The following is a 7417-nucleotide window of genomic DNA, read 5'->3' as shown; positions in this document are numbered from 1 at the left end:
TCGGCTGAGTGGAAATAAAGTCGCCAACGTGTGACAGGTGGAAAGATAGCGAGCTAATAGCTTTGGAGCGGCGAGCCCCCCCCCCTTGCCCCCCCCCCAAACCCCCCTCCATTGCTGTCCCTTTCACACATTAAAAGAAACCACTGAATCAAACTCACCTCCCAGTAACCGGCGAGGGAACCCGCCGGGAGGCTAATCAGAATTAGGCAAATCATCAGCGAGTTCAAGTGTCTTCAAAGGAGGGGGGAGACAGGGCGGGGGGGGGATCATTTTTGTAGGAATTTGCTGACGGGGCCCCGGTGTTCGATCGGCGAGGGGGGGCGCTGATGGTGCGCTGATGCCGTGTGACGGAGCACGCAGGTGCCGCTGTGGTCACGTGCGAGCAAACAGGATTTCTAGACGGCGTTCACAGGTCGCCGAAGGTCGAGGTTCATCGCTGATCGAGCAGCGTGAGAATCAATCGGCTGCTCAACGTCCTCCAGCTGGGAGAAAAACATCGCTGTGTGCAAATAAGGACAGCAGACAAATGTGTCTTTGTGGGGAGCAGGTTGGAAAACAAATGTACTCGTCTTCACCCGAAACATCGTCTCAGGTGGTCCCGTGCCTTCACTGAATGATGATCTGACGGCGCTCCAGCGGTTCCTGTTGGAGGAGACTGAGCAGATACAGTGAACACATTTACTTCATTTACCAGGTGGAGATTTTTGCACCTGAAGCTTATTTTCACCTGTACACCGGTTAAAGGCACCACAGCGGCGCATTCAGAGACGCAGAATTGGCCCCGGAGCAGCTGGTCGAGGACGTAGCGACGCCGAGCAGCCGAGGTTTGACGTGAGCTTTGATTGGCAGGCAGCGAATCGCGTTCAGCCGGAAGCCGCACCGCGGGGGGCCTCCTTCACCCGGGCTTCAGGGACCGGTCTGACCGGCCGCGTGAGTCTCTCTCCTCCCACGCTGCAGCCCGTGAGGGGGGGGGAGGAGGGGGGGGGGGGGGGGTGAGGGCGCCGCCACAGTCATTAAAACAGGCTCATGCAGACAGAAGGAGAAGCAACACGTTCCTCCAGTCGGGTTCTCTGGTGTGTCAACGTGAGACGACTCAACACAACCGGTGTCCTTTTCATTTAAAGCCCGAGGCCGCGCGCACACACACACACACACACACACACACACTCTCCTGCTCTCCCCTCTTGGCTGCATCTCTCTTTCAAGCCTTTTGATGTTGGTAAGAAACTGAAGGAGTAGTTATGAAAAAAACAGCAGGCTAAAAATAGCTTGTGGAAGAGACGGCAGGAAATCGCCTTTCATCTGTCTTTGCAGCAAGAAGTTCTGTCTCCTCTGCAGCGCGCGGAGGGAAGTCCAGGGGTACAAACATGCGCGGCAAATCGCTATCGGCAAAGGCTCAACAAACAGGGGGGAGGTCAGAGGTCGCGTCGCTGACCCCTCTCGCACTCTTTAAACAGGACGTTTCTCCTTCTCTCCTGCTGTGTCAGAAAGTTCCCCCGATGGTCTGTTCAGATCACACCATCACAAAGTTGTTTTCATCTTGGAGCTTGATGACACTTTTCGAGTGTGCGTGCAGCTCAAATATCAGTTTTCTCTGGTAAATGTACGCGCGGGCGCTTGTGTAACCTCCACGGAGGCCGAGGGTCAATGCGTGTTTGTGTCGTGAGATGTAGAGTCGGCTGATCAGGGATCGATATCGACGTGATGGTCCACGTCTACAGGACGCGGATGAAAACATGGAAGGTAAGAAAGAAGCAATGGGGAAGAATAAAAGGAGGGCGGTGCAGCGGATCGAGGAGGGGAAGAAGGGAACTAGTGAATAATACAAAAATAATGATTCTAGTTCAACGGAGCTTCGTCTCGTTTTCACGCCGCCGGGCCGGAAGCTCTCGCGGCCCATCGCTCTTCTTCTCTGCTGCGACAACGCGGCCTCCTGTTCAACCACGACGTCGCTCCGCCCCCAGGACGGTGAGATGACGCCGCTTCCTGCGATCACACGGAAGCGCTTTTAGAGACGGTGTTGCCTCTTTCATCGGCGTTTTTTTCTGCCTCCCGCTCACGAGGAGCTGCTGCCTCTCGTTTGAGTTTTAAATATGAAAGGATTTGTGCGGCGTGGTGCTCCGGTTGTTCATCCCGTGTAAACAGCAGCTTTTCCCCGGCGTGGGGGGGGCGGGAGGCGTGGGGGGGGTGTTGCCTTTTTCACTCTCCAACAGTTGTTTTTTCGGGTGTGTGAGTGCAAATGCAAACACAGCTGAGGGCTTGTTTTGTTTGCTGTGTTGACTTTCACTTTTACACCTCAGCTCACAGTCACAGCAGAGAGGAGGAGGAGGAGGAGGAGGAGGTGGAGGAGGAGGTGGAGGAGGAGGTGGAGGAGGAGGTGGAGGTGCAGAGCGGCCGCCGTGTGCCAAGGCTCCGACGTACAGATCAAGACGTCACAGCTTCTGTGCCAAAGCTTTGAAGAGCTCACAAGCTTCTTCTAAACTCCTCAGATGGTGCAGAGATGTTCCCAGTCGCTTTGTCCCTCCAGAATAATTGCTGTTCAGACGGATCCTTCACTCTCAATATGAGCCTCTCACGTCGGGAAGGAGCCTGACATTCAATCAATGACATTATTGACAGAATGCAAAGATCCAAGTGAAGTTTTAGTGAAGATTGTGAAAATAATAATAATGAATTTTATTCATAACGTCTCTTCTAATCCAAACATCTCAGTCACAAGGTCAGGGTCCCGCTGGCCGCAGGAGACGACCTCTGAGCCCCGAGATCCACTTCAGCCCCTCAGATGTTGTTCTCAGAGTCAAGCTGTCAAACTGTTCCTCACAGCGGGGGGGGGGGGGGTCCAAGGGGGGGGGGGGGGTGACAGGGGGTAATGGCGACGACTTTTTCAACAAACTGTGCAGACAATCTCGCCTGTTCGCCTCCTCCAGAAAGCGGCTGCTGGAGCGCCGGTGACAGCTGAAGGTGGGTGGAGTTCTTCACACCTTTCTGTTCAGTGGCCCCCGAGAATATGAAAGCAACCCCCCCCCCCGATAACAAGGATTCTGGACGCTTCAACGGACTCAAACTCATCCAACAGGCTCTTGTTGTTGTTTAATGTTTAACTGGGTTTTAAATGAAAAGGCCTCACCTTTCATCTCCTGCTGATCTGTTCCCTGGGGGGCTGGAGGAGGAGGAGGGGGGGGGGGGGCAGGAATGTGTGTGTGTGTTCATTAGAAGGAGGGGGGGGGGGGTAAAGAGGAGTTTTGTTTTTTCTACTAACATGAGCGGTCTTGGAGAACCGGAGTGTGTGATTGTCTGTGTGTGTGTGTGTGTGTGTGTGTGTGAGGTCATCTGGTCAGTCTGCCCATCAGTCCTCTAGATGACTGACTGAGCATTCTCACCATCTGTATGACCTCCGTCTCTGAACCCCCCCCCCCCCCCCCGACGCTTCTCACGGAGCGGCCGCGGCCCAAAAGGTCGCGGATCACCGGCCGCTCTCCTCTTCTTCAGCGACTTTAATGAGCTGCTTGTTTTCTCCCGTCGGACTTTTCCCATGAGCACTGAGGCGTCGTCACGTGGACGCCGTGTTTCCGTCAGCGTGCACCAGGAGGATTCAGCACATTTCTCAGCTCTCCAGCTGATTGGTTGTCTTATTAAACGGGTGTTGTGGAATTTGTTTAGTTCTGCTTGAGCGAAAACAACAAACACGACGAGATCCAAGGCTCAGTTTTTATAGTTAGAAGCTTATTTATATTATCATCCAATATTGAACCATGAATCAGTAGGTAAACATGTTTTAATTGTAAGTTTAATTAGACTGAAGCTGAAGATGAAAAGGGACAAAGGTCAGAAAGGAGGAAACTTAAATGATTAGAAGTCACATCATTTTACACCTGGCTAATATATACAAGGATTTTATTCATATTTTTGTATGATTTCCCCCGGAAGGAAATAAGAACATCTCAGATTTGCGATTCATTTTAAAATTCTGTGAAACACTGAATAATTTTGACCTTTTAAATTGAAATTGAATTCAAATGAAACAGTCTGAGAGGAGAAAATCATTTTTTTTTAACTTTTTTATACTCTACAAAAGGTCTTTGAGAACATCCATCACAACCTCCGGGAACCAATTTTAGCAGGTTTGTCTAAAATCCCAAAGTATTGTATTTGCAATGACATTGCAATTGTATATTTTTATATTTTATAATATTATATATTATAATATATTAATATAATATATATATTATAATATTAATATTATAATTTTATAATATATTGTATTTGCAATGACCGCTTCACGCCGCCATAAAGTCGCCTTCTCAAAACACGTCACCTCGTCCTGACAGCAGTAAGCAGCCCAAGGCCCAATAAATGGGGGCTGACGGTGATTTACTGTCAGCTCGGCACGCTCCGCCTGGTCACATGGCGGGTCGCAGTCGTTCCAATGACTGAAGGGAAATCAAGCGAGGACCAAAGGACGTAAATCACACTTGTTTTCATAAAATTATAACCAGAAAAATCATTTCACAGGAGATTTTTACATTTGTTTTTATGTAGAACATCTGGATAAAAAACACTTTTGTCTCACAGAATCACAAAACAGAAATAAAGTTGTAGTCAGTTTATTTGAGTTGTTTAAGAATAACCAGAGGTATGAAGATGATTTCTAATCCCCATGTGGGTAATCATTCCTTAATGGAGCAGCTCCATGTGATAATCTTCTCTCCCCTTCAAAATTAAAGCCTGTGCAGCTGCGTGGCATGAATCATTTTCATGTTTGGTGTTTCTCTTTTCATTATTTTGTATATTATTTCAAAAGAACACTGTTGACAAACTGTTTAAAACTAAACACGTTGATGAAATTGTGAGAGGATTAAGATAATCACGTTTACCAAAAATATAATGTTAGAAGAAATGAACAGATGTGTCTTTCTTCATTATCGCTTATTTAAAGAGGACGAAACTAAACTCAAAATCATGAAGAAATGAGCAGCTGTTATGTGGCACAGTTAACGTCACTGCGTGTTCTCTCACATCTTTCTCATCCACGGTGTCATTGCATCACCGGCTCGTCGCTCAACGCTTTATTTTGAAGGTGCAGGCCGGAAGTCCTCCTGTCTCCAGCCGGTGTCCCTTGACGGCAGCAGCCGGCGCAGCTGCTACTTCACGGGCAGCCAGCGGAGGAGAGACACCAGTCCGAGTTGGTCGTTCCGAGGCAACGACGCGCGCCCGCAGGACGTCCGCGACCCCCGACACACGCGCACGCACGCACGCACGCACCGGCGCACCAACCGGAGGAACCCGCGAACCGGAGGTTTGGACACCTCGGACCGGAGCGAGCGAGCGCGCGCGCGCGCTGCGAAACGGGATTTAAGTGGGAGAAGTTGGGCTTTCGCAACGGCGGTGCCCGCGCCGAGGACTCTCGTTGTCGAGTTGTGACGGGGATTTCGGACCCCCGCCGCCGGCCTCCGCCCCCCGCTCCCCTCCGCCGTGGCCACACCGCGAGGACTTACGGATTTTTAAGTAGTTTTGTGGGGTTTTATGAAGTTTTAGGGGAGAGAAAACGGCTGTATTTGTTCTTCTGAAGCCTTGGGGACACCTGAAAGGATCCGATTTGCTGTCAAAACAGTTTACATTTGGTAAGTATATTATTATTACTATTATTATTATTATTATTATTACTATTATTATTATTGTTGTCCACCCCGTGCTGCCAGTGAGGTGTGGGAGAAATGGGAGTGAATCCTCCGCGGGGAAGCGCCGCGCCGCGCCACGGCACAGGTGCCGCAGCGGAGCTGCGCGCAATCGGCGCGTTCCGGCCGCAGTCAGCAGGAGAAAAGGGGGAAGCCTTTTTCTGCGCGCGGTTCCACCTCGGTGCGGGGGACGCACGCACGGCGTTCTGCTTCTCGGCTCGTCAGTGCGGGCTGAACCGCGCGTGGCCCAGATTTGTGTCATTACGCGCACCGCGGGGGTGAAAACGATTATTTTCCCCTGAAAACGGCAATTGGTTTAACCTATTCCCGTATTCCAATTTACACAAAGTTGCTGAGAGACTGAAGTCAGTTTGAATGCAGTGAGTGATTCATTTAACGAAAATACCGACACTTAGGTTTCTCGCAATTTCCTGGAACAAGAGGAAAGCTCCACGAGGTGAGGAATTACGCACGTTTATCCGTCCAACCGGATAAGCGGCAGGACTGGATGCGTCTGGTAAAAGCTCGCTTTCCATCCAGCGTTGGTCAAACGTTTCCTCGTCCCGATTTCCCTGTCGAAAGGAAGCCAAACGTGGACTTTCGTCGCCAACGGGCGCTCCTCGGGACGAGCACGCCTCTTTCTCCGCGCCGCGGCGGTGACGTCTCCTCCGGTTAGCAGCAGGCGCATGAATCACGCATCTGCCTCGCTGCCGACGCCTCTCATCACGTCTGAAGTTCCTCCAGAAGCCCCCCCCCCCCCCCCCCCCCCCCCCCCCGGTGATCCTGACCCCCTCAGCCGCCGTGTGAAATCCCATCACCGGAGGGAATGAACGCTTGCGCCTGTTGGATGTCCGAGGCGTTAAATAAGCGTGCGCGTGATAAATCGCATGTATTGACCCGGTTTCCATCGGAGGAGCGTCGCGAGCCGCTCTCCTCCGAATGAGCGCGTGATTGGCTCTTATTATTAACGTAATTGGCCCGAGAGACTCGCTCCGCGCGGCGCCGCGCGCTCTTTGTTTCTCCTCCGATAACGGAGGAGCGTGTTGCGTTCAATGGCTCAATAACTAGTTCATGTAACATTCCAGCAAATATAAAGCGTGCGCGCGTTGCATCTGTAGGACCGCGTCAACTGGAATGTGTCACCCCGATCATCATCATCATCATCTTCATCATCATCATTCCCCCTAGTTTACTGTAACAAATCCTTTAAGGTCTCTCGGTGATTTGGGGGAATTTGAAACTCACTGAGCACTTTTTTATTTCCCATCTCACCTCCTGTAATTATGTAAATCCACCTATTATCTGTCGGTTTTCCCACCGTGTTCTTCAGATGCGTTTCTACTTGAGACCAAAGTGTCCGCGCGCGTGTCCCCCGCAGAAGACACGTGGACAGGTGTGGCCTTCCGCACCTGACGAGACAACCGACAGCTTGAAAACGCACGTCTCTCTCGGCTGATCGATATCAGCAGCTCTCACCTGAGGGTGAAACTGTGTGTGTGTGTGTGTGTGTGTGTGTGTGTGTGTGTGTGTGTGTGTGTGTGTGTGTGTGTGTGTGTGTGTGTGTGTGTGTGTGTGTGTGTGTGTGTGTGTGTGTGTGTGTGTGTGTGTGTGTGGAGGGAGGGGGGGGTCACAAAGAAGCGCTGATGTGGAAGATCCAGCTCTCCCCCCAAACAACAGTCGATCTTCTCCAGCTTAATAATTAAAGATTAGCACTGCGGAGAGGGGTGACCAGCATGTGACTC

At 51.0% G+C, this 7417-nt stretch overlaps 1 protein-coding gene across 16 annotated transcripts in view; it reads left to right on the top strand.

Annotated features, from left to right (window-relative positions):
- Window positions 1-5073: 5073 nt before the first annotated feature.
- fgfr3 (fibroblast growth factor receptor 3) overlaps window positions 5074-7417 on the top strand; it is a 41489-nt gene continuing 39145 nt past the window's right edge. For 7 of the 16 annotated variants that reach the window (XM_078089307.1, XM_078089304.1, XM_078089305.1 and 4 more), the window contains exon 1: window positions 5074-5621. The gene's annotated coding sequence lies outside the window, so the exon portion shown is untranslated. The remainder of the gene's footprint in view (window positions 5622-7417) is intronic. The other 9 variants (XM_078089310.1, XM_078089309.1, XM_078089301.1 and 6 more) reach the window with 3 other exon arrangements.

Source organism: Gasterosteus aculeatus, chromosome 15, assembly GCF_964276395.1.
Source record: "Gasterosteus aculeatus chromosome 15, fGasAcu3.hap1.1, whole genome shotgun sequence".
NCBI classification, from domain to species: Eukaryota; Metazoa; Chordata; class Actinopteri; order Perciformes; family Gasterosteidae; genus Gasterosteus; species Gasterosteus aculeatus.
The sequence above is the reverse complement of the archived record's forward strand: the minus strand, read 5'-3'. Positions and strand labels throughout refer to the sequence as shown.